This window comes from Camelus ferus, chromosome 1 (genome assembly GCF_009834535.1).
Source record: "Camelus ferus isolate YT-003-E chromosome 1, BCGSAC_Cfer_1.0, whole genome shotgun sequence".
NCBI classification, from domain to species: domain Eukaryota; kingdom Metazoa; phylum Chordata; class Mammalia; order Artiodactyla; family Camelidae; genus Camelus; species Camelus ferus.
Window position 1 is genome coordinate 72,404,327 of NC_045696.1, and position 26,158 is coordinate 72,430,484.

Here is a 26,158-nt window from a genome sequence, read left to right on the forward strand (position 1 = left end):
TCTGGAACCTGGTTATAATATTCATCTGAAGGTCCATGCTGTGGGTCTTTTTCCTTAGAAGTATAAGAATCTTACAAGATCCTTTTGCTTTTGTTATGTACTTTAGAACAAAAAGATTGGATGCAAACACATCTTATTTCAGTTATTTTTTTTTTCTAGTAGTAAAATGTGGTATATATGGAGTAGGTATATGTGGAGTAGTAGGTATATGTGGAGACTCAAGTATAGCAAGTCAACGATTTGATTTTTAATACTCAGATAGGGCCTTCTGAGTTCATATCTCTATTGATAATAGATGAGGTTTTCTGGCTCAGTACTTTAGGCAGACAGCAAAAGGATTTATTGAGTATGGCAGAATCCTCACTCTTCAGTGAGAATTCTACAAAGTTTGTTCCACATATGTACACCATGTGATGGAGGATTATATATTCTCACATAAGGCTTCAGCTCTTGATCACTGAGGAATTGATAAGACTAGTAACTTACGGGAAAACTGTTGTGATCCCATTTAGAGACTCTCTTCCGTGTGTCCCATAGTCTGGTTGTTGCCCAGGATGCCAACTTGGCTTTCCGTCCATTATTGCTAATGATAGAATTGTTCTAAACATTTGCCCACATACTTGCAAATAATGGAGCTGTTAAGTACTGAGTCCTTTCCAGTTGATTTGTGTAAAAGGCTTTGCTTCTGTCCATTATGCTCTGTGAAATGTTGGCTGTCTGCTTTATTTGACTATCTCTTGTTAGACTGAACTTTTCTGTCTGCCACAATTAGCATCTTCTGCAGCTATGGGAGCAATGTCCTAAATCCTTTACACAAAGCAAAGTATGGGCTGAAGACCAATGCATCAACATTACCTGGGGGCTTGTTATATACATAGAACCTCAGGCTCTGCCCAAGAACTACTGAACTAGAATTTGCAGTTTAACAAGTTACCCAGGTGATTCACATGCACACTGAAGTCTGAGGAAGATTGTAAATTTTTTTGATTCAAAGATTTGCTTCCTGCTGGGAGTGCTAGCTGAAAATGGATCTTCTTTTGACATTTCTTCTAAAACAGCATTAAACACTCCCCACTCTCAACAGTACTGAGGTGAAATCAGAGGCTGAGCTGTACCAGCCACAAAGAGACATTAAGCAAAGATGTAGAGACTGCCCATGTGTTAACTGGTGTTCACAGGACAACTCAGTGGTTCCACATGACCCAGTGGACTATCGGATAGTTTTCTCTACTCTATACATCTTACTGTTATCATTTAGGGAAAATTCTACATTTTGTCTTACATTGCAGTTATTTTTATATATGACAATTCTCCTAGATGAAAAACTTCTTGAGGGTATATATTTATATATTTAAATATAAGTACTCATATTTATTCCCTTCACATCCCTAGCCCAGGGCTTTCATCATACTAGGAGCTCAACAAATGATGACTGCATTAAATTGGTAACATTTCCGGTAGATGTAGTATGTTTAAGAGGGTCACAACATCACTGTTTCTAGGGAAAATGAAAAGGAACTTGATAATGACCTAACACAAAGCACCGAGGGGACAGTGTGCCTTGGTGACTCTAGGCATTTGGGTCACATTCCAATTGCTATAGGCTGGTTGAACTTAATCCTATTACCAAATAGGCCAGGTCCTCAAGTCAGTTATGAAAAATAACATAATTTGGGGGCATCCTTTTAACTTTGGGCCTAGATATTCATCCAAAATGGTCCCAAGAAAGGAAGAATCCCCAAGAGTGGAGGAGATATTATATTAAGGGTTTTCATGAATCTGTTAATCCTTCTAAGAGGTAAGAAATACCAAAGTTGCAACTTGGGAGTATGAGGGGAAAGGGTTTGCTACATGTGGAGAAGAATGACAATTTGGGAAAGAATTTTATTTGTGCTAGACATTGAAGAATATATTGTGCTTATTCAAATATTAGTTACCAAAAATATCTAGATCTTTCAGTAGAATTATTGATTGTAGAAAACTTCTAAAATTTAATCCAATTCAGATTTTCTAATTCCTGGTTTACCCAATAGATTATGCAGATGAAATGTTGACCTTTGGGGAGTATGAAATAGCCTATTTATATCTATATGAAGTTTTACAAAGTTTGTGAAGGGTAACACAACTCAGCCACAGTGCCCTCACATCCAGGTTTATGCAATATATTGGTAGTGGAAAAACTGGAAGTGAAAATTCTGTCATGCAATATTATGAACACACACTGGGGAAAAGAAACTAAGCATAAACAGGCAAATTGGTTTCACCTCAAGATAAAAAGCATGAGGTAAGATGACAATTAGAGGCTTATTCAAATTACTGCATACATTATCCTAAAAAAAGACAGATGACCAGATGAGAATTTTTATCCTGGTTTCACAGAAGTATAGGTTTCTTTTAAAGAAAGAGTTATAGTTACAAAAAGGAGTAGTTAATAAAGTGTAAAAGCTGCACTAGCTTCAGGGCACGAAATTTCATTTATGGTTAAAGGCAAATTTGTCACTTAATTAGTAATTCTGACACAGGTAAAGGGGAAGACAGCTGCTTTTCCAGGCATTTTATGCCTCACTGGTCCCCAGTAACCAGATGGCATTGTTGTTGCTGATGGATGAACCAGAGAAGATGTGGGAGAGGATCCACCCCCCACCCCAACTCCTTGAAATAACAAACTTGGATTAGAAATCTCACAAGGAGTAGGCTTTCCTCTGTGGTTACCCAGCCAGGTTGCAGTGGGGAGTGGTATTGGAGCTGAACCAGAAACTGCGCCTTTTACCCCTACAACATGTCTTGGGAGAACCTGAATTTTGTAGGTAAATGAGCAGCTGCACACATAGCCTTCTTTTGTTTAGAAAAACTCCCAATTATAGAATTATTCAATAATATTACACGTTTTTAAAACTAAAAAAATTCCATCCATTTGTCTAGCATTTTAGAGTTTTTCCACTTGCTTTTTCATCTATTATTTTACAGAACCCTCACATTAACTTTGTGGAGTAAGGCAGAATTGGGATTATTATTTCCATTTTTCTGATTGAGAAATCGAGGTTCAGAAAGGTAGATTTATTTCATCAAAGTCTGCAAAGCTAATTACAAACCTAGGACTAAAATCTAGCTTCTAGATTCCCACAATTAGTGCTTCCTCTAACTAATGCAGACACAAACAGGCAAAAATAGATGAAATGATTATCAATCTCACTAGCAATCAGGAAAATACAAATCAATATATCAAAATTTTTATCATCAATTTGGTAAAAAGTAAGAAATTTAATGTTCACTGTTTGCAAATATATAGAGAAACACACTGTTGGTATAAATAGACGCCATTTAGAAGATTTTCATATACTAACATAGCAATTCCACTTCTAGTAATCCATTCTACAGAAAAACTCACATTTGTACATTAAGATGTATGTACAATAATGTTGATTGTTTATATTAATAAAAAACTGCAAACAACTTTAAAGCCCCTAATTTTAAAGCCCACTATTAAATAAATATGGCATATATATTATGAAATATGATACAATTATTTCAGAAAGGACAGAGATACATATACTGATATGCAAAAAATCCCAGACACATTAGTAGATAAATAAAGCAAATTGCACAAAAACATATACCATTTATTTTTTAAAAAAAAAAACAGTATATGTGCATATGCATCTGCATAGAAAAAAGATTTGCGAGAGAACAGACCAAACTGAACATAGTGATTAACCGTAATGAGAAGAGTGATATTGTGGGATGGGCAGATAAAGAGGAAATTTTACACTTGGTCTCTATATTTCTATATTAGTAGACTCTTTTAAAAGAATCTGTTTACGCATTATTGTAAAATTAAAAATGTTTCAAAAGAAAAGTTAACTTCCCCAGGGCTGCCTTCATTTCTTGCATCCTAGATAGCTGCTTCTCCCACATTTTCTGATTATTGGAGCCATCTCTGAGTCCTCGCTGGAGCTCAGCAAGATGTCTCCAACCCTGCATCTCCAGTATCTTTAGGGAGGGGAGGAGCCTGACACTGACATTTCAGGATCATCTAGAATTTCTGTCATTGTGCTATGGTGGATTTTTACCAACCCAAATATAGAGTTTCACACTGATTTTTTTTAACATTTGCAAGACCAATGATTTCAAAATACTTTTCACAACAAATTATATTCAGAAGCCCAATGCATAAGAAGGCAAAAGTTTATTTAGCTCCTTTGATTGAAGTTGAGGGGAATGGAGGCGTCTTCTCAACCTCATCACCTATCCCTCCAAAAAACTGCCTCCAAAAAACTCCTAAGCCTCCACAGAGCGGTTTGAAAATCACTGACATTGTGTCATTTTATAAGAAACAAGAGTCTAGCGAGCAAAGTGATTCAGCTGAGATTACACAAGTCCTCAACGTACGGCCAGTCCTTGAATCCAGATACTCTGAGCTCAATTCTTTTGGCCTTCCCAAATTGTGGTTCACCTTCAAGGCAGCTCCAATTAACCTTGGCTTTCTAGACTTTTCAAAAACAGCAAAGAGCATCTCTACAAATGTTTCGGTTTCTTCCTTGCTTTTTCTTAAATATCATATTTCATCTTTGCTTTTTCCCTGATCGTTTTCTTCTATTCTGATCTTACAGAGGTGACTCACTGCAGACATGATAAAATACGAATATTATAGAAGCCTCTCATAGTGTTAAATAGGTAAGGACTGAAAGTTTTTAAAGGAGTTCCTGTTGTCATGGGCTAGTGAATCAGGCAAGTCATAGCTGAGACATTGCTTAAAATTTTTTCCTTAATAACAGGCTTAAAACACACACACACACACACACACACACACACACACACACACACGCACACGCACCCTACCATTGCAAGCAATTAGTGACTCTTTCCAGCAGATCTTATTCCTTGAGTCCAAATAAATCATAAACTATTTAAGTTCTAGTTTTCACAACCTTTTATAAATGTTAGGCACAATTCTCAAACAGTTTCTATGACTAACTTCTTTTTTTTAAGGACACATAGTTTTTAATATTTCCAGTATATCTGAATCAATAAGACACCTTTCCACTTATAAAAACTTTACTGTTGGGGTTTGGGGAGAATCAGTGAATAACACCGGTTTATCAGGCCATCTGGATTTGGAATCAGTAGAGAAAAAGATATAGGACACAGACAAATGAGACCTCAAAACATCAGCTTTAAAACTGATGAAATCTGGACTGAAAGTCATGCCTTTGGGTGCAATGGGCCTCCTAATACTTCACCTGAATTAAATTTATCCAGTTAGTCACTAGCATGGCAGGCCTTTTTTAAGGAGGTGAGGGACAGTGGGGTGCAGAGGAAACAGCCTGCATAATAGAAAAGCAGAGCAAACTGTCTCTTTTCTGCTGTTAGGCAGCAGTGTCTGTCACCAAAATTCAACTATGATTAACTTTTAAATTACTTTATTTCAAAGAGCTCCACTGGGTAAAGACTACAAAGTAAAGTTTACTTTTTTTGTACTATTTTACTTTAGGAGATGGAAAGGTAAAATTTAGTATCTTGTGCATTTTTAAATATCTAGATGGTGGTCATACTATTCTATATTGAGCCACAATGATTCAGTGTTTAACACCAATAGTTGGGGCATAGAAAACCTGTGGTGTGCAAACCTCCTCAGATCCTAAGGTTGGTGAGTAGGGCAATGAGCCTTTAACTAGATTAACTGATTAGGCTATTCTCATCCAAGGTTACTAATTTTCACCCACACTGGAACTGTATGTGATTCACAGGTTTACAGTGATGCTTTCAATCTATTTTCTAGTTGATAAGCAAATTATTTAGCATATAAACTACCCTTAAACATCATCAAAATCAATTTTTTAAACAATTAAAATAATGAATATTCTAAGACGAGGATTTGATCTGTATCAAGTTGTAAAGGGCCCCATTAACTGTGGCTGGTTTGACTAAAACAAGTTAATCCCATTAAGATGAGCATGCTTAATATAATTAGCTTTATTGTATCAGTCTTTTTTCCCCCAGGTTTATTGAGGTGTTCTTGACATACAGTACTGTATAAATTTAAGGTACATAGCATAATGATTTGACTTAACATAAATTGTAAAATGATTACCATATGATATAAATCTTAATATCATTATTGTGATCATAATTATGATTTATTAAGTGCCCCTTGCTAGTCTTTGGGAGTAAAGACTAAGACCAACAATGTCACTGTGCTATAGCGGACACATGGCCAGGAGGTAGAGAATGTAGTTCCAGCTTTAACACAGGCCTTTCTGGAATCCAGTTTCCTAATCTATGAAATAGTGCGGTTTGACCAGATTAATTTTACTTAATCTGACTTATCTGAACTTCTAAGAATTCATAAAGAAAACAATGAAAAACTGGGGTTCATTTTCTGTATTTCAGAAAGTCTAAATGAGATGGCTTATTTATATTAGATGAAGTCCTACAAATAACTTAATGCTCTGGCCATCTAATTATTATATAACTATATTAATTTTAAATATTGCTGATTAACTATTGATCTTAACTGTATTATATATTATAGTTTTACATGAATAAAAGTGAAGAAATAATCTATTACTTAGTAAATAAAATCTGCCAGGAAGAAAAATTCAGAACACAAAGTACATGGAATGTTGGAATGTTTCTTGGTGGTGAAAATTTGGAAACCTGTAAGATTCTCAGGCATCTCCTAAGAGGACCCTTAATGATCCCTGACTTCTAGTATTCATGCCCTATGTAATCCCCTCCCCTTGAGTGTGTGATTTATTGACTCCATGCTAATGAACAGAGTATGGTAGAAGTGATGAGACGTCACTTCTGAGATTAGGTTATGTAAAAATTTCGATTTCCATCTTGCAGGCTCTCTTTTGAATCATTTGCTGTGGGGAAAGCCTGCTGCCATGTCATGAGGTGACCCTGTGTAGGGACTCAAATAAGTAAGTTTGGAATTAGTTCTGAGGCCTGCCAATAGCCATGTGAGTGAGCTTGGAAGTAGATCCTCCCACAGTCAAGCCCTGAGATGCAGAAAGCCACAAAGACACCTTGGTTGTTGCCTCATGATAGACCCTGACGCCAGAACTACCTAGCTGAGCCATTCCCAGATTCCTGACCTATAGAAATTGAGATAATAAATGTTTGTTTCCAGTCTCTAAATTTGGGATATTCTGGTAAGGAATTGATAGCTAATATGGACCTTTCACCTTTCCATGTTTTAATTTTCAAATACTTTAAAGAGATTTAAAATATAACAGGGAGACAGCTAATACAAAGAGAGATGGTTGCTACTAGAAGTGGGGAAAATAAAGGAGGACAAATAGGAACAGGAAATATCAGGCAAAGGGAAGAGCTGCCCTTGAATACTACAGAACTCTCCTGACTTCTAAAGAACTTGAACGAGTCCAGTGACCCATCATTATCTTTCGTGAAGAATGAGAGTTATTTTTACTTCTGAGATAGTTGGGTGGGGATTGTGGTGGTAGTCACAGAGAGCCTCTCCCTTCTTGCATCTCCCCAAAGTCAGAACTTTGGCCTTAGAGTTTCTCATTAAGTTCTCCTTCAAGGGTCACTAAGCTTCACCACCTCAGTATACATACAAAATATTAGCTGTGTTATCAGCATTATTAGTATGATTATTATAAAAGATGACAGAGGAAGAGCAGAAAAAGAAAAATTCTGTGAAATTAAAACAGAAGTCTCTAGTTATTTAGTTTTAAAATTATGTTTATTATACACTTTTAGCCTTTATTTAGAAAATGCATGAGGGAGTAGGAAAAGGAGAAGGACAGAATAATTTTTAAAAAGTAAAAAGAGAGGGAAAAATAAAGAGAAAAAGGGGGAGATTCCCAGTCAGGATAGCTTCGGAAGTTTCTATTTACTTCACTCCAAATACAGAGCAATGGTAGATAAAATGTGAAAACAGAAAACTGTAGAGACAGATACTAATGAAAACTCAAGATAAATATCACTGTAGACAAGTGGGGGCTGACTTCATAATCCTGGACACTCGAGACCTAGAAAGAGGCAGTGGTATGAGTCGTCCTGTGGGGAAATGATTCCATCAAATAAGCAGTCACAGTCAGGAACTGGAATGGGTAGTCACCTTCTTGATCACTACCAGAGGCTCTGGCTTTACCAGGCATCAGATTCCAGCAAGGTGGGGAGCAGTTTAGTAAGAGGAGGGTAGCACAGAGGAAATCTACAGCCTTGTTTATCACTATGAAAGAAGAGCTCTGAAATGCAATTATACAACTTAGTTCTGAAGTACGAACTTGGGAGGTAGATAGAAGCAACCTCAAAACTGCTAGATGAGGATTGGTAAATACCTAGGCAGAGAGAGAGAGACAGAGAGAAAGAGAATGAGAGCAAGAACCATAAAAATATCAAGAACCATAAAAATATCAAGAGCCAACATTTGTTAAACTTTTGGTATGTGAAAGGCACAGAGAATGCTTTATATACATAGAATATATGACTTGTGCATTATCTCAAGAACTCTGAGGTAGTCATTATTTTTATTTTTCTTGTAGTTGTCATCATCATCATCATTAGCATCATCATCTCATCATACTAATGAGGAAACTAAGTCACAGAGAGGCTAAATAAATTGCCAGGATCACTTGGCCAAGGAATGACAGAACTTAGGTTTGAATCCACGAAGTCTCAGCTGACAGCATGCACGCTAATCACTTCACTTTCTGTCTTGAATGCAAAACTCACTTAAAATCTTTCACTCAAATGAACCTACAAACTATATTCCAAATTAATAATCTAATTCTATAAAAAGCAGGAAGATAATTAATTGAGACATGAATTCAATACAGATGGAATTAGTCTGAAAAAGATTTTAAAATAGATATGTTTACAATGGTGAAAGAAATAAGTGAAAAATAACTTTTTTTTTAAGAAAGCAAGAAATTTTGAAACAAAAGCAGGAAGGAGTAAAATGGAACAGGTGGATAGGAAAAGAGGTTGATTAGAAATCTTAGAAATAAACTACATAGTCACGACACAATGACTTTAAATCCACAGTTAAGTATCCAAAGCTGGATGTACCCTCTCACTGTATACAGCTAGAAAACTGGACAAAGTATATTAAATAATTGTTCTCAGATCTTAGACAATAGGCAACACAGGAACGATCACTGGGAAGAGGGAAGTATATGAAGTTTGCTTGGGAATTTCATTGGCTTTCTTTCTAGAGACACTTTCTGTTCTGTGGCACAGAAATGGGAAACTCGAGAAGAACACATCAGTCTCACTGAGCTGAGGAGACAGAAAACAAAGTTTCTGGAATTTGAAGCAGCTGGAATTTTCAGAGCAGAGTACAGAGAGGGAAGAGCTGTACAGAGAAAGAGCTCTAGAGATCTGTATATGAGTTCCCTTGAGTGGCTGGATGACCAGCTACATATTTGAAAATGGACAAAGAAAAATTTCTAGTGAAATATCAGCTATAAAGGAGCCATAATAGGGGCCAGGAAATATTTGAGTGGAGGCACACAGAGCAGAGATTTCCTTAAACAGCCAGGGAATTTAACAGTGATTCCAAAAGGGATGCACCTTAAGCCTAGGGCTAAGTAGCTTTATAACAAAGGCTATTCTGGACCCATGCTAAAAAAGCCTAACAAGCCTTAAAAAGACCAGGCTTATCGCTAAGTAAATGCCCTACAAAACAAGACTCAAGTCTTTAAAGGAAGAAGAAAAAATCCAGACACTCGACAAAATCCAGACAATCAATATGACACATAAAAATACTTTTCTAGTCATCAAAAATGACAACACTTGCAAAGAAATAGGAAATATGACCCAGAACCAGAAAAAAAAAATCAGTTAATAGAATAGATGCAGAAACGACAAGAGATGAGGACATTAGCTGACAAGGTTGTTTAAAAGCTATTATAAATACACTCAGAAGTTGAAATCAAAATATGAAAATAATAAAACAAGAAATACATAATGGAGAAAAGATAGTCTTTTCAATAAGTGGTTCTGGGAAAACTGAACAGTTACATGTGAAAAATGAAATCAGAACATTCTCTAATACCATATACAAAAATAAACTCAAGAAGGATTAAAGACCTAAATGTAGACAATAAAACTCAGAGAGGAAAACATAGGTAGAACACTCTTTGACATAAATCGTAGTAGTATCTTTTTGGTTCTGTCTCCTAAAGCAAAGAAAATAAAAGCAAAAATGAACAATGGAACCTAATTAAACCTAAAAGCTTTTGCATAGCAAAGGAAATCATTGACAAAAGGAAAAGACAGCCTACTGAATGAGAGAAAATATTTCCAAATGATATGACCAATAAGGGGTTAATATCCAACATATACAAACAGCTCATACAACTCAACATCAAAAAAACAAAAGACCCGGTTTAAAAATGGGCAGAACTGAGTAGACATCTTTCCAAAGAGGAAATGCAGATGGGCAACAAGCACATGAAAAGACCTCAACATTGTTAATCATCAGGAAAATGCAAGTCAAAACACAATGAGACATCACCTCACACCTGTCAGAATGGCTAGCATCAGAAAGAACACAAATAACAAATATTGGTGAGGATATAGAGAAAAGGGAATCCTCATACACTGTTGGCAGGAATGTAAATTAGTGCAGCCACTGTGGAAAACAGTATGGAATTTTCTCAAAAAAATAAAAATAGAGCTACCATATGACCCAGCAGTTCTACTCCTGGATATATACCCCCCGCCAAAAAACCCCCCCAAAACACTAATTTGAAAAGATACATACACCCCAATGTTCATCACGGCATTATTTACAATTGGTAAGATACGGAAACAACCTAAGTGTCCATCAACAGGTGAATGGATAAAGAAGATGTGGTACATATATACAATGGAACACTATTCAGCTATAAAAAAGAATGGAATTTTGCCATTTGCAGTAATATGGGTGGACTTGGAGGGCATTATACTAAGTGAAATAAGTCAGAGAAAGACAAATACTGTATAATATCACTTATATGTGGAATCTAAAAAAAAACCCAAACTAGTGAATATAACAAAAAAGAAGCAGATAGAAAACAAACTAGTGGTTACCTCACTGGTAACACAGGGAATATAGCCAATATTTTATAATAACTATAAACAGAATATAACCTTTAAAACTGTGAATTACTATATTGTACACTTGTAACTTATATAATATTGTATAGCAACTATACTTCAATAAAAAATATATAAAGAGTATATTATTTTCTAAGCACTCATCTTTATGAGATCTATTTTTTTCTATTTTGATTGTATCCTATGTAACCTGCCAGATGGTAAATTTTATAAATGTTTCATGAGTACTTTTTAAATAGACTAATCTGAAAAAACTGATCAAGAAAATGAAAAGATAGGGGCACAAACTAAAACAATATTAAAGTCAAAAGAGATATAATTACAGACAGATTTAAAAAAAATCTTGTGACTAATACAAGTAGCTTTAAATCAATAACTTTGAAACCTTAAATAAGTGATTTTTTATAAAGATTTAAATTATCAGAATTGACTCAAGTATAAATGGAAAATTAATTTAATAACTCTCAAAGACATTAAATAGGTAATAATCTCCAATTCCCAATCTTCCCACATGTACTTAGTCTCAAATTCATGAGGCTTTCATAATTTCCTAAAGTTTCATCAAATATTCAAAAAGATCTGATTAGCCATTATGCCATTGTAGAGATTTCTGTGTTATGATTGGTGGTCCATGCACATAATAAAATACTTCATTGGAGATGAAAATGTTAGGAGCCCCTAAGCTAGCAGCACCAAATTTCCAGGTCTCCTGGATTTCCTAGTGCACTCATGCTTTCTTCTCCATTTCTTTGCCAAAGTCATTTCTAAAATCCTCTAAAACACATTTCATTGTAAATGACTGTTAGCGTAAACTACTACCATATCAGCTGGGGATGATTCTTCAACAAAAAAATGTTTAAGCATCAACTTAGTGGGGAGTATCTTTCACTAGGGGCTCCTCTGGATCCCAGTAATCAGAGTTGATTTCCTCTTCAGTATGAGAATAACCTGGTTAACCAAGAATAAAATAAAATAAAATCAGAGGTTAAAAATATTAACCAAGTGTCCATTTATTAGGCATTTTTTCTAATAATCAAAAATGATTAGCACATTAATTTCCAGAATTAAGTGTTAGGTTTTGATTTGCATTTCTCTGATAATGATATTGAGCATTTTTTCATGTGCCTATTGGCCATTGGTATGTCTTCACCAAAGAAATGTTTGTTTAGGCCTTCTGCCCATTTCTTGATTGGGTTGTTTTTTGTTATTGAGTTGCATGAGCTGTTTGTATATTCTGGAAATTAAGCCCTTGTCAGTTGCATTAGTTGCAAATATTTTCTCCCATTCTGCAGGTCGTCTTTTAGTTTTGTTTATAGTTTCCTTTGCTGTGCAAAACCTTGTAAGTTTGATTAGGGACCATTTGTTTAATTTTGCTTTTATTTCTATTGCCTTGGTAGACTGACAAGTGTTAAGTTTTGAAGTACTTGGAAATATGCAGCAAAATCCACTTTGGAATCAATATACTGATCTCTACTTTTCTTTTAAGTGTTCATATTATTATATTTGGATAGTAAAAATTACTCTGGTAGCATGGCCAAAGGATGTCTCCTGGTTGCTTTATCCAATACTTTGGGTACCTTGTAACACTGAAGTAGTATCATGATGGTTTGGTATCATGGTAAAATGGGATTAAGAAAAATCACCACGAATGTCATGGAATCCTCAAGGGTTATTAAAAAGAAAGGAGATCCCCTCCTTCCCACATTTTCCTTGGTATAATATTGAAGAGTTCCTGATTTCCAGTTCTATGAAAATGTGAAATGTAGAATTGGAAACTATAAAATCCATAATTTCTAGACATATACTTTTGATTGTGTTTGGTCTGAACTGAAAGCACAGAGCATGTACTGAATCATTCAAAAGAAACTGAAAATTGCACACTCCAGGCACACCTTTCAGTGGTCTACGTCTGTCGTTACAGTATTAACAAAGGCTCTAGGGATGCCGGCAGTCGTATCTACCTACTTTCTTGGGAAGAAAATCTAAAATTAAAAGACTTAACAAAAGACTATAAGATGGATGGAGATTGTTGTGAAGGAAATGTCCTGGATTTCTTTTTTTATCTGTTGCCTAGGAGCCCAGAACCTAACTTACACAAAATCTTTCCTGGATATACTGTTGCTAATAACCCTAATTGCAAGTCAGGTAAGACATGCAAATTTATCTTTTTTGACATTGTGTATACTTGGGGAGCATATAAGCTCAAACTAAAAATGAAATGCTGGGACTGGATAAAACAAAGAATTTTTTTTTGGTAATGGATATGCATGATGAAGGTAAAAATAAAATGAACAGGTCACCTAAAGCAAAACAGATGAAAGAATACTTAGAGTTCATAAGAAGTTTTCTTGCAAAAAGATCAAACAATAGTTGAAAGTATATTTAAAAGCTGCATTGTGGTAAAACTTTTAAAATTCTCCTTTAGGTATTCCATTTAAAAACACACATTAGCTGTTAGGTTAGCATCAAATATGGAAATGTCAAAATGACCACAGTCTCAGTAAGGATAAAAGGAAAAACAGGGACTTGTTGTAAAAACACATTGTTAACTATATTTGCACCTCTGGTTCACTGACCTTGAGAATTATAGGTCTTTTTTCTTTACCTTCACAGACAGTTCCATCCGCTAAGAGAATGAACCCCTAATGTTTGGCTAGGTGTGCCTGGGAGTTTTTCTTTGAAGACATTATGTTCCATTGTAATTGAGTCTTAATTGGACCTATCTCCCTCATTCTCAGAGAATCCTGAACATCTTTTAGAAAGTAGATTTCCTTTTAAACAAAAGTAGTATAAAACAACCGCAACACAAACAAACATATGAAGCAGAACTCATTTTGAAGATTTTAGTAACTATGGTTTAATTTTTCAGAAATCATTTAATTACCTTTTCTTCAAGGAGACAAGGTAGGGAAATCAACCAACTTACACGGATTTGAATAAACCAAGAATTTCTCTCTGCTGGTTTATATAGATCTAAAAGGACATGAAGTGGATATATATCTTGGAGAAATTATGTTGGATAATATGACGTGTTCAGAAGACTTCTAGGTTTATAATTAACAATATACTTACATTTGAAATGTTCTCTTTGGGCCCCACTCTCATCTCTGACCATGTGTTGGGCATCTGGGGTGGAAAATTAACCTAAGCTTCTCTTCTAAACACATCTTTATATTTGTGTTAACCAAAATATTAATTTATTAAGTATAAGTTTCTAAATTTTCAGTCAGTTTAAAAAAAATGAGGGACAGATACCCATACCCTGATATACTGCAATGCCAAATGCATCTCTCATTGTTTTCCCTCTTGTACTTCCTTATCCCTTCTCTGTCGATTTTGCTTTTTACTAACAGATGAAACAGGGTCATAAATTAACACCATCAATTTCATTTCTTCCCTGTGACCTCTCCATTTGTCTAGCATTTTTATCAACTGGAAGTGATAAGAAATCCAAACTTAAAAAAGTCACTTTAAAGTAGCAGTAATTTATTCACAACTCAGACTCTGGGTTCTTTTATTTTAAAATACAAAACTCACCATCTGAAACACACACTATGTGACAGACATGTCACTTCCCTAAGTTGTATTCTAAGAAAACCTACACCTGTTTTAATTGGCCCTCTCTTCTCTGACTGATTTGAAGGTTGCTACACATGCCAATGATGAAGTGACATGACCAAAGCTTTCTAGGAACACTGTTGCTGTATGTAGCAGATTATTATTCTAGGGCTATTTTAAAGGATACTGAGTAAAAATAATGAAAATAAATGAAATAATTTAGGAACAAAAACAACCATTTCTTGAGTACCTACTTTGTACCAGATGTTTTATACACATTTTCCCATTTAACCCTAATAATAACTTTATAAAATATGCATTATTACCTTATTTCATAGCTCAAGAATCAGAGGTACAGAGGCGTTGAGTAATTTGTGAAACAGAAGAGCTGGGATTCAAACCCAGCTATATCTGACTCTGGAGCCCATGCTCATTCCATGTGACAGACTTATTAGGAGGAAAGCAGTGACACATTTTATTTTTATCAGTGGGGGAGTCATGTGGATCAGCCCAGTCCCTGTCATTGGATCTCACTTTTGCCAAATAAGTCAGCAAGGATAGGAATGATAGTTTGAGTGGATCAGCCCAATTATGAAAAGGAAATTACTGTACCAGAATATTTACATATCTCTAGAGCACCAATATACAATGTTTACTGTTCATAGACTTTTAATCTAACTTAACTTATATATTTAAGAAAAGAACACCTAACATTTTAGGAACTTTCATATCATCTGGTGATTATCTCTAGCCTATAATGAATGAAGAAATTTTATATTATGTTTTTGGTTTGATGGAGAGAATAGGACCTGTGGACTCACATATCTATGTTTTGGAGATATTTTTCAGGAAAGATACTGGGACAAAAGAAAGGGAAGAAGAGAAACAAGTCCCACAGAAATGATCTTGAGTGCTCACACATTCTCCTTAATATTCATATGGCAGATGTTTAGTAGGCGTTTGTGGATCAAAGAGAAGTTTAGAAAGGCAAAGAAAAAATGAAAGGAAGCTCTCCTGCGCATATATCCAGAGGGAATCTTAATTCAAAAATATACAGGCACCCCAATGTTCACAGAAGCACTATTTACAACAGCCAAGACATGGAAACAAACTAAATGCCCATCAACAGATGACTGGATAAAGGAGCTGTGGTATAATTATACAATGGAATACTACTCAGCCATAAAAAATAAGATAATGCCATTTGCAGCAATGTTGATGGACATGGAGAATGTCATTCTAAGTAAAGTAAGCCAGAAAGAGAAAGAAAAATACCATATGATATCACTTATTTGTGGTATCCAAAAAAAAAAAAAAAGACAAATGAACTTATTTACAAAACAAAAAGAGACTCACAGACATAGAAAACAAACTTATGGTTATTGGGGGGAAGGGGCTGGGAAGGGATAAGTTGGGAGTTCGAGATTTGCAGATACTAACTGATATATATAAAATAGATAAACAACAAGTTCATACTGTATAGCACTGGGAACTATATTCAATATCTTATAGTAACTTATGGTAAAAAAAGAATATGAAAACGAATATATGTACCTTCCTACATGACTGAAGTATTGTGCTGTACACCAGGAATTGACACAACATTGTAAACTGACTATACTTCAATAAATATACATTTATACATATAAATATATACACAAATAAATATATATTTATATATAATATAATATAAATAATATAAATACATATACAATAAATATATATATATATACACAAACACAAAATAAAGTATCTAAACCAGCCCTCTCAATACTGGTCACTTAAGAAAAAAACTTTTAAAGAAAAAAAAAAGAATGAAAGGAAGCTTATAGGAGAGGCAAGGATACATGGTGAGACGGTCAGGAGGAGTTTGCTGTTGCTGTGCAATTAATATTCTGAATTTGTGTCTCTACCACCATTGTGACTTATTGAGCATAATTATGTGATATAATGTGATGGAGGGGATGTTTAGAAAGTAAATCTTAATTATTACATATTTATTTCATTAAACATTTTCATTAAGCTTTAATGTCTAGGACATTGTGGTAGGCACTTATTGGATGTGAATTAAAGGAGGTACATATTCTGGTTCCACCTGTCAAAGACAGCTCCATGGAGCACACGAAAAAGACAAAACAAGTAATTAACATTTATTTTGGTGGTCCTCAGGGCATAGATATTGTATAACAGGATGCATATACAGGGCTTTTTCCTATTTTGGGAAGCAAACTATCTCTTTTTTCCTTCCACAGACTTAAATTAGAAACTCTGTTGAGAATACTAAGAGAACCTGTAATTCAAGCAAATACTTTTAACAGATATGTAAATGTAAGTTAGTTCCTCACTTGAAGTCAGATAAAACATTTTTTGGAAAGAGGACAATAAACTTAATAAGGTGTTATATAATACGTAGAATAAATATTAGTACAGTATATGAACCTAAATGACAGCAACAAATTATAAAGGTTAGCATGCAATTAAAATCGCTAATGGAACACTGTATGGAGAGAATGTGTTCATTCTTAGATCAGTCAAAGAGCAGCTATTTGGTGTCAGAGCTACCACTTGAACTAATGACACCTTAAACTTATTTTGAAACACTGTCATGTGATAGTTACAATTTACGGGTATCTTCAGTTCAGTCTTTCAGCATATGTTGTATATGCTAATAAAATGTGCCCTCAAGGCAGGATGGTCCTCATGGCCAGAGTCAACAGTCAGATCTATGCTTAAGTAAATTTTTCTGATGTCAAACTTACAGACAGACAACAATAGTAGTATATCTTCTAGTGACTGGCAGGCCAACAGTGCTTTAGATTTCAAACTTAGGAACCAAAAGCTACCTGAAATTTGTCAGTTAAATTGCTCCTGCTGCCCTGAGAACTATAAGCTCTGAGTTTTTGTTTTTTACATGGTTGTGCTTTCCTGGCTATGCTCTTGGGCATATGAGTCTATCAGTCAATGTCATTTACCTCATCTTCCACATGTACAAATCTTACTCATCTTTAAAGACTTAAATTAAATGACATCTTCTCCATGAAACTCTCCTCCAGCTCTCTCAGTTTAAATTAATCTTTCTGTTCTCTGAACTTCCATTGCATATATTTGTACTTCCATTAGCACTTTTCACTATCTACATCATAGTGTTATTTGACTATTATATATTTTGCATATTTTAAACTATGTATATATAAAATATATATCATATATATTTGCATATGTGTTTTATCCCTTATTTTAGACTAATAGAGGAAAGAAGTGTCCCAGATTAGGTATGGAAACAAAGGGATGCCACTTTTGGTGTACCGGCTAGACATGGACATATACTGAAAGTTTACCACTCAAGCAGGAGATATTTGAAAAATAATGGAATGACTTTGTAGTCTTTGATGACTGGCAATAGAGTTGCCCTTTCTATGTGTAATTCAAAAAGTTGACATCTGTCAACTCTCTTGGTGAATGAAACATTCACATAAGTGAAAGGTTTCAAATTCATGCCCACATTTGAATAGGAAGAAAGGAATAATCTCCTGTATTCAAGGAGAAAATAGTTCATAGAGTTCATGGTAGAAATGGAGAGAGAAAATTTAGTATTGATACTGGAACTGATCTACTCATCATTAGAAACAGGGAGCTTTTCAGTTTCTATGGCCGTGGAGGTGTGCCACTCACTCCTCCATCAAGAAAGAAACTGCCTGAGAGTGTAATTAGCAGACAGCCTTCAGATGTTGCAACTTTGGGATCCACCACAGTTTTCAACTCCAAGTTCATGCTCTTTTAGGGCTGCTCACAGCCAGTAACAGCACAGGAGGTGTTCTGTGAGCCAAGTACTACAAAACCAGGTCATTTCTGACCCATGTGGGACTCCTCTAAACTTTGCACTGGGGTTCCCCATTGGCCTGACTGGAACTTTCTTGAGCTACACTGCAGTCAGAGGCTCATCCAACCCAATCCTCCTTCCTTTCCTCTCTTCTTTCACAAGTGTCAAATCAGCATTGTGATACAAAGGCTTTTCCTTCCTACTATTCACAGCAATTTATTTCCTCTAATACATTTCTTGCATTCTATCTTTGCATTTGCCTTTGCCAGGAGTGTCTGAACTGACACAGCTTCAGACTATCATGTTGAGCAACCAGCATGACAAAATTGGATCCGAGTAACCACACTCATGAATTTAGTCATCTATTCAATTTATTTTACAAATATTTTTGAGCATTGACTATATGCCAAGCACGTATAGTGAGTGTCCTAGATACCAGCAATATAGGAATAAGTAAGGCAGACAAGATGTATGTTTTGAATAGAATCTACATTTCTAAGGAAATTAATTAAATAATTATTGTTTTTTACTTATCTTTTATCTCATAAGGTTGTATAGCTCATGATTATTTCTCAATTCTTAGCAACTTGATGTCTCAAAAGATTTCTTTATGTCCTTGGCCTTTCCCTCCCTCCCTTCTTCCCTTCCTTCCTTCTTTCTTTCCTTCCTTTCTTTCTAGCTCTCTTTCCCTCTTTCTTCCTTTCCTTTTTCCTTCCTTCCTTCTTTTCATTTTCTTCTTTCTTCCCTCCCTCCTTCCATCAGAATAATTAATAATCTATGTTTCTGATGAAAGAAAACCTATAGATGGTAGTAGATTTGGAGACTGTACTTTAACCTCAATGAAGGCAAAGCACATACTCTCAACTTGGACAGGATTAAGGAAGGCTGATAAATTATCAGCACACAGCAGTGGAAAGAAGGAGGAAATCTGGGCTGTCAAAATATGTGGTTGGCTTTTTATTGGAGGGGTTGGTTTATTTCATATCCCAGGGAATTTTGCAGGTAGAAAAAAATTCAATACTATGTTTCTTTCTTATTGTCAAATTTGGATCCCAAATTGGGTATTGTCTCACCACTGTGATATATTGATCTAGTTTTAGTATTACTGGAACCAAATTATATATCAAATCAGTATTTAATTTTAATTAGTAAAGTTACTTAGAGGTTTTCTCTACCAGACATCAAGGCATCAAGTTTGCTCAATTAATTCTCTTCTTTGGGATTTTGGTCTGATTATTCATTATGTAACACATCGTCCACCCCTTTAAAAAATTTTTGTTGTGTATGGTCATAAGGCCTGATCAGCTGATACATGCTTTTTCTAGTTTGTTATTATCTGTGGCCACTGGTGTTTTTCACTCCTTGTTGTTGGTACTGTAATTACCTTTTATGGATCTGTATGACTTATTCAAGTTTCTTATGTTCACTCTTTTCTGTTCACATAGATAGAAACAAGTACATTAAAAATACACATACAATTGTAGAAGTAAGAAAAAGTGCCCACTTATATCAATATTTCACTACTTATTAACATAAATAAAAATACCATTTTTGTATTAGAATTACTTTTGTATACCTTTTATTTTTATTTTTTTCTTACTTTAAAACATTTGAACCCATGGAAAATTCACTACTCTAATTAGAAATAAGCTATATTCTCTTGGTGCTTTTTCTTGACAAATCTGTATTGCTCCAGCAAGTAAAAACAGATTGCCATTACAAGTTCCCCCAAGAAGTTAACTTGCTATAGATTTGTACCCTTTCAGTTAATGTCCAACATTCAAAGATTTTTACTGAAAGAGCTCTTCTAAATAAGAATGTTACAAAGTAATAGTTCTAAAAGTACATATTACAAATGAAAAGGGAGGATAGACACATTATTTTGATATAGCCATTATCAAAAGTACTAGAAAATGTCTACAAAAAGGTAAAGACACTCTGCTTAAAAGCCTCTAGATGCAGAATTCTTTGCTCTGGGAGATCCTGCTGAATTCCACTTTCATAATATTTGATTTGAAAAAGACCCAGATTCTCTTATATCTGATATCTAGAACTATCATAATCTAATATTACCATAAAATCAAGTTTTTATTGCCCTAATTTTATTCTAATCTAAGAAAATATTTTTAAACATCAAGTACATTTTATTTATTGAAGCACTTTCATGTAGATTATATCTCAAGTTTTTGTCAGGAAGATAAGGTAAATAAGGAAGAGCTTACAAAAAAAATCAATTATCATTCCCCTACACCACAACAACAAAGTGGAAAATATAATAAAAATGCAAAATCACAATAGCAATAAAAAACTAAAGCACCTATGAGCTAATATAATGAATGCACAAGATCTTTATAGAAAAAAGTAAAGCTTTAAGAAAGGTATTATAATTGGATACTCATATAATAAAAAAGGAATCTTGATACATATGTTACACTCTACAGATACACACAATATAAATATAAATGTAAAAGGAAAAACAATAAAGCTTCTAAAATAACTGGAGAATTTCTTCATGACCTTGAGGTAGCTAAAAATTTCTTAAATAGGACATTAAAATACTATCCACAAAGGAAAAACAAATAAATTGGACAAAATTAAAATTAAAAACCCTATGCATCAAAAACCACTATTGAGAGAGTGAAAAATAAGCCACAAACCTGAAGATATTGTAGTACATGTATCTGATAATGACTTATATCCAGAATATGTAAAGAAGTCTTATAGATGAATGAGACAAGACAATTCAACCTCCCCAAAATGGGCAAGTACTTACACAGGCACTTCATGAAAGAAGAATGGTCATCAAACTTACAAAAAGGTGTTTAATTTCATAAATACCAGGGACATGAAAACTAAAACCACAGTATGATACCACTAAAGACCCAACAATATGGCTAAAATGCAAAAGAGAAAAAAGCAAGTGTTGACAAAGAAGTAGAATGACTAGAACTCTTACGTGCTGCTAGTGGAATGATCAATCAGTACAACCATTTTGGAAAACTTTTGGTAGTATCTACTAAAACTGACTATAGGTGAACCAAAGCTGAAACAGGCAAAAAAACCCCACAGCTCAGCACTTCTAGTCTTCTACCCAACAGAAATGCACATATTTGTTCACCAGAAGATATTTATAGGAATGTTCATTGCAGCACTTTTCTTAGCAGTCTCAAACTGGAAATAACCCAAATACCCATCAACAGTAGAATAAGTAAATTGTAGTATATTTATACAATGGAATACTACATAGCAACAAGGTACACTCAACTGTATACAACAGAATGGATGAATCTCACAAAGATAATGCTGAGTGAATAAAGCCAGACTCTAATATTTATTGCATGATTTCAGTTTTATAAAGTTCAAAAATAAGCTAAATAGAAATCAGGACAGTGGTTATATAGGAGACGGGGGAGAGGGATACACAATGACTGGGAGGATAGGTAAGGGTGGCTTCTAGAGTTCTGATGTTTTTTGATCTGCATGCTGATTAAACAAGTGGGTCTACTTTGTGAAAATTTGTCAAGGTGTACACTTACAATCTGTACACTTTATGTATATTATATCAATTAAAAATTTAGATGAGAAAGAAAAAGCAAAACATACTGGATTCCAGATCTCCAAAGAGGCAGAAATAATTTTTAACTTAAAAATCACTAAAAGGGACATAAATGAAGACCTAAAAAATTGGTGAAATATGTTTATGGATGGGATAACTTAACATTAAGATAACTATCCTCCCTAAATATGTAAATGCAATGTCATTCCACCAGCATTTTTTTGAGGAATTCAACTAATGCATCCTAGAACACATACTGAAAAATAAAGATGCATGAATACCCAAGACAATTTTGAAAAACAAAAGCAGAGGGACTCCTTATCAAATATTATGACATACCACAAACAGTAATAAAAACAGTGTGTTTCTGGAGCAGAAGCAGACAGACTAATGGGATACTAAAGAAACAGACCCATTTATATATGAGAAGTTGATAAAGAATGGATTGTTTAATATATAATTGTTGGGAAAACTGATTCACTGTAAGTATAATAATTAAGGTGGCTCCCTACCTTAAATCAAATAAAAAGGCAAACTCTATATACTTGAAATACCTAAAAATAAGCTATAAGGCAAATAGAACAACATGCAGAAAAATGTCTTTAGGAAAAATGTCTTTAGATTCAAAATGCATAAACCATAAGGTGAAAAACTGACTAGAAGAGTTTGTACAACAAAGTACAGCATAAATAAAGTTAATGGATGACAGACTTGGGAAAAGATACTTGAAAAGTCGAAAAGAGGCTTATAAACTAGGATATACAAGGTACTCTTGGGGAAAAAAGATAGGAAATCCAATGGAAAATTGGGTGAAGATTATAAATAAGAAATTCACAAAAGTAGAAACTCAATTTGCTAACAAATATATGAACAGAAGCTCAACCTCAATTAGTAAATAGAGAACTATAAGTTAAAACAAACCCAAAACACAAAATATCCCTTTATAGCTATTACATTGGCAAATATTTTTAAACATTAGATAGTACCAATTGCTGGTGAGGATATGGAGGAAACAGGAATTCTTGTGAACTGTCATGGGTAGGGTAAATTGTTATAATGATTCTGGGGAGCAATTTGGCAGTACTTAGTGAAACTAAGTGTATGTGCATATAGTATGATCTAGCACTCCACTCCTGAAAATATTTCCCAGAGAAACCCTTGCAAAGGTCCAAAAAAGGATTAATGAGAACATTCATCATATAAACAGCAGGAAGTTAGAACCAACCAGTGAGTTCATCACTGGAAGAATGGTCTATATACACAGTAGGTTCATACCATGGATTATGTAATTAAAAGCAATCAATTACACATAAATACAGGTACATGGATAGATCTATAAAATCACCAATGAATGACAATTAAGAACAAGAATGACCTCAAAAGAATAAAAATAGACTTATCATATGATCCAGCAGTCCCACTCCTAGGCATATATCCAGAGGGAACCTTAATTCAAAAAGACACTTGCACCCCAGCGTTCATAGCAGCACTATTTGCAATAGCCAGGATATGGAAACAACCTAAATATCCATCGACAGATGACTGGATGAAGAAGTTGTGGTATATTTATACAATGGAATACTACTTGGCCATAAAAAATAATAAAATAATGCCACTTGCAGCAATGTGGATGGACCTGGAGAATGTCATTCTAAGTAAAGTAAACCAGAAAGAGAAAGAAAAATAGCGTATGATATCACTCACTATGTGGAATCTAAAAAAACAAAGACAAATGAACTTATTTATAAAACAGAAACAGACTCATGTACATAGAAAACAAACTTATGGTTACCAGGGTTGGGGGGAGGGAGTAGAAAGGGATAAATCGGGAGCTTGAGATTTTCAGATACTGACTGGTATACATAAAATAGATAATAAGTTTATACTGTATAGCACAGGGAACTATATTCAATATCTTGTAGTAGCTTATGGTGAAAAAGAATATGAAAACAAATATATGTATGTTCATGTATGACTGAAGCATAGTGCTGTACACCAGAAACTGACACAACATTGTAAACTGACTATACTTCAATAAAAAAAGTAAAAAGAACAAGAATGAGATCTACAATAACACAATACTATCTTGTAATTAAAAAGCACAAATTTAAAAAGCATACAGATATAAGTCAGCCAGAAGGACAAATGTCATATGCTATCACCTATATGTGGTATCCAAAAACAAATGAATAAATAAAACAAAACTGAAATAGACTCACAGAGAGTACAAACCAGTGGTTACCAGTCTGGAGAGGGAAGGGGGAGGGACAAGATAGGGGTAAGAAATTAAAATATACAAACCACTACTCACAAAATAAATATGCAACAAGGACATAAATGCACAGCACAGAGAAATATAGCTACTATTTTATAGCATCTTTAAATGGAGTATAATCTATAAAAGCATTGAATCATTATGTTGTACATCTGAAACCAACAGAACATTGTAAATCAATTACACTTCAATAAATAAATAAATAAAAATAAAGGAAATAATAGCAAATACAAAAATAAAACAAATTTTTAAAGCACATGTACAAAGCAACACTGTACAATTTATAAAGACATACACATATTTAAGAAATTATACCAAATACATCAGTGAGTGCCAGAGGGTGTGTGGGATAGGAAGGGGGCAGTGGGATTACTATAAAGTAGAAAAGAAGTAAAATGAGTAAAATAAAATGAGAGAGGCCTTGAGCAGCCCACTGATGACATCATGCTATGAACTGATTAGAAGTTTTGAGTGACTCAACTCCCTGTTCTCGAAGTCCCCTTAAAAAAGCTCACCCTCATGAAAAAACCAAGTTACAATAATATAAATTAACCTACAAAAAAAGTTGATAGAGGTGCTTAATCAGCCCTCTACTGATAACTTTTAACTGGCCAAGCTACGGCTAAAGAGAAACTTGATTTTACACAGCTTTCACAGCTTCTCAACATCCACATACCTGCAAAAATGAGAGAATTTGTATATCCTTCCGTGTGAGTCCTCGTGATTCATTCAGGCTGTAGTTTAAGTAGGATCAGCATGAGCAAGCAAAGCACGATCCAAAAGGAGGAAGAAGCAAGATGATGTTACGGAAGTATCTTTCTGCAGTCCCTTCTGTCGTTGTAGGGCCCAGGGGAACCTTTCAACGTAGGTGCTTGGCAACAAGTCGGCTGAGATAGGCTGACCTTGGAGCTTTCGTAGTCTCTCCTGTACAGCACTGGTCAGGTCTACACAAGCCTCATCAACGCTGGCACATTCAATAACAGCAAAACGAGCTATTCCTCCATTACTTCCACGCTGGTTTCCCGGTACTTGGGGAGGTTAGCTTTCACGGACTTGTGCCAGTAGAAGATCTGAATATAACTTCTTAGCATCATCTGCCCACATATTTCTAATGACCCCAAAGTACGAGCTTCGTAACTTACTTCAACGATTCCATAACCCTTTTATGATCTGTCCCGTCAACTGCACAAGGATTATTCCTCAAATGAGGATTTTGCCGCGGCTCCATGTGAACCAAAAAACAGCCCAAGTCCACTAGAGCAACTACCGGGTCCTGTTCGTTTCAATGTGACAAACACCCGGGCAAACTGCAGCCCGTGGGCGCTGCCGATACCGGGCTTGGTGTCCACCAGAGGGAAGATGAAAGGGTCTTGAGTATCTGTCCCCTTTCCGGGAGCTGGAGAGTCACTTCTGAGAGAGATTTATTCCCCATAATGACGGAGAAAAGGACCAAAGGCCGCAGACGACTCTTGCCAGGGAAACGGCCCGCGAGCCGTGTGGACCGCCCTCCTGACAGGGATGAAGGGTCGCGTGCACCCGCGCTCGACGCCGACGTCCGCTGACGCGCCTACGCACCGCGGCCCTTACGTCTCCTCAGTACGTCTTCTAACTTCTGTTTCCCGGCTGTGAAGAATTCCACCTTCTACAGACTCAGCCTTTCTAATTAACCAGAATTGTTATTATATATATATTTGCTTCGGATGCTTGAATCATCACGGCTTGTGAGTAGCATCTCTCTCAGCGGGATCTGTTTGTTGTCTTTTCAGCACGTCCTGCCATCGTAGGAAAAAACCGATTTTCTATAACCATAGGAGGTTACTACCATCACCATCCTAATTTTTTTCTGTCCTAAGACATGACTTCTGGTACCTTG

The 26,158-nt window shown here is 35.1% G+C and overlaps 1 pseudogene; it reads right to left on the reverse strand.

Annotated features, from left to right (window-relative positions):
• The window catches only part of LOC102512565, a 61,785-nt pseudogene extending 36,068 nt beyond the window's left edge, over nucleotides 1–25,717 (reverse strand).
• Nucleotides 25,718–26,158: the final 441 nt, after the last annotated feature.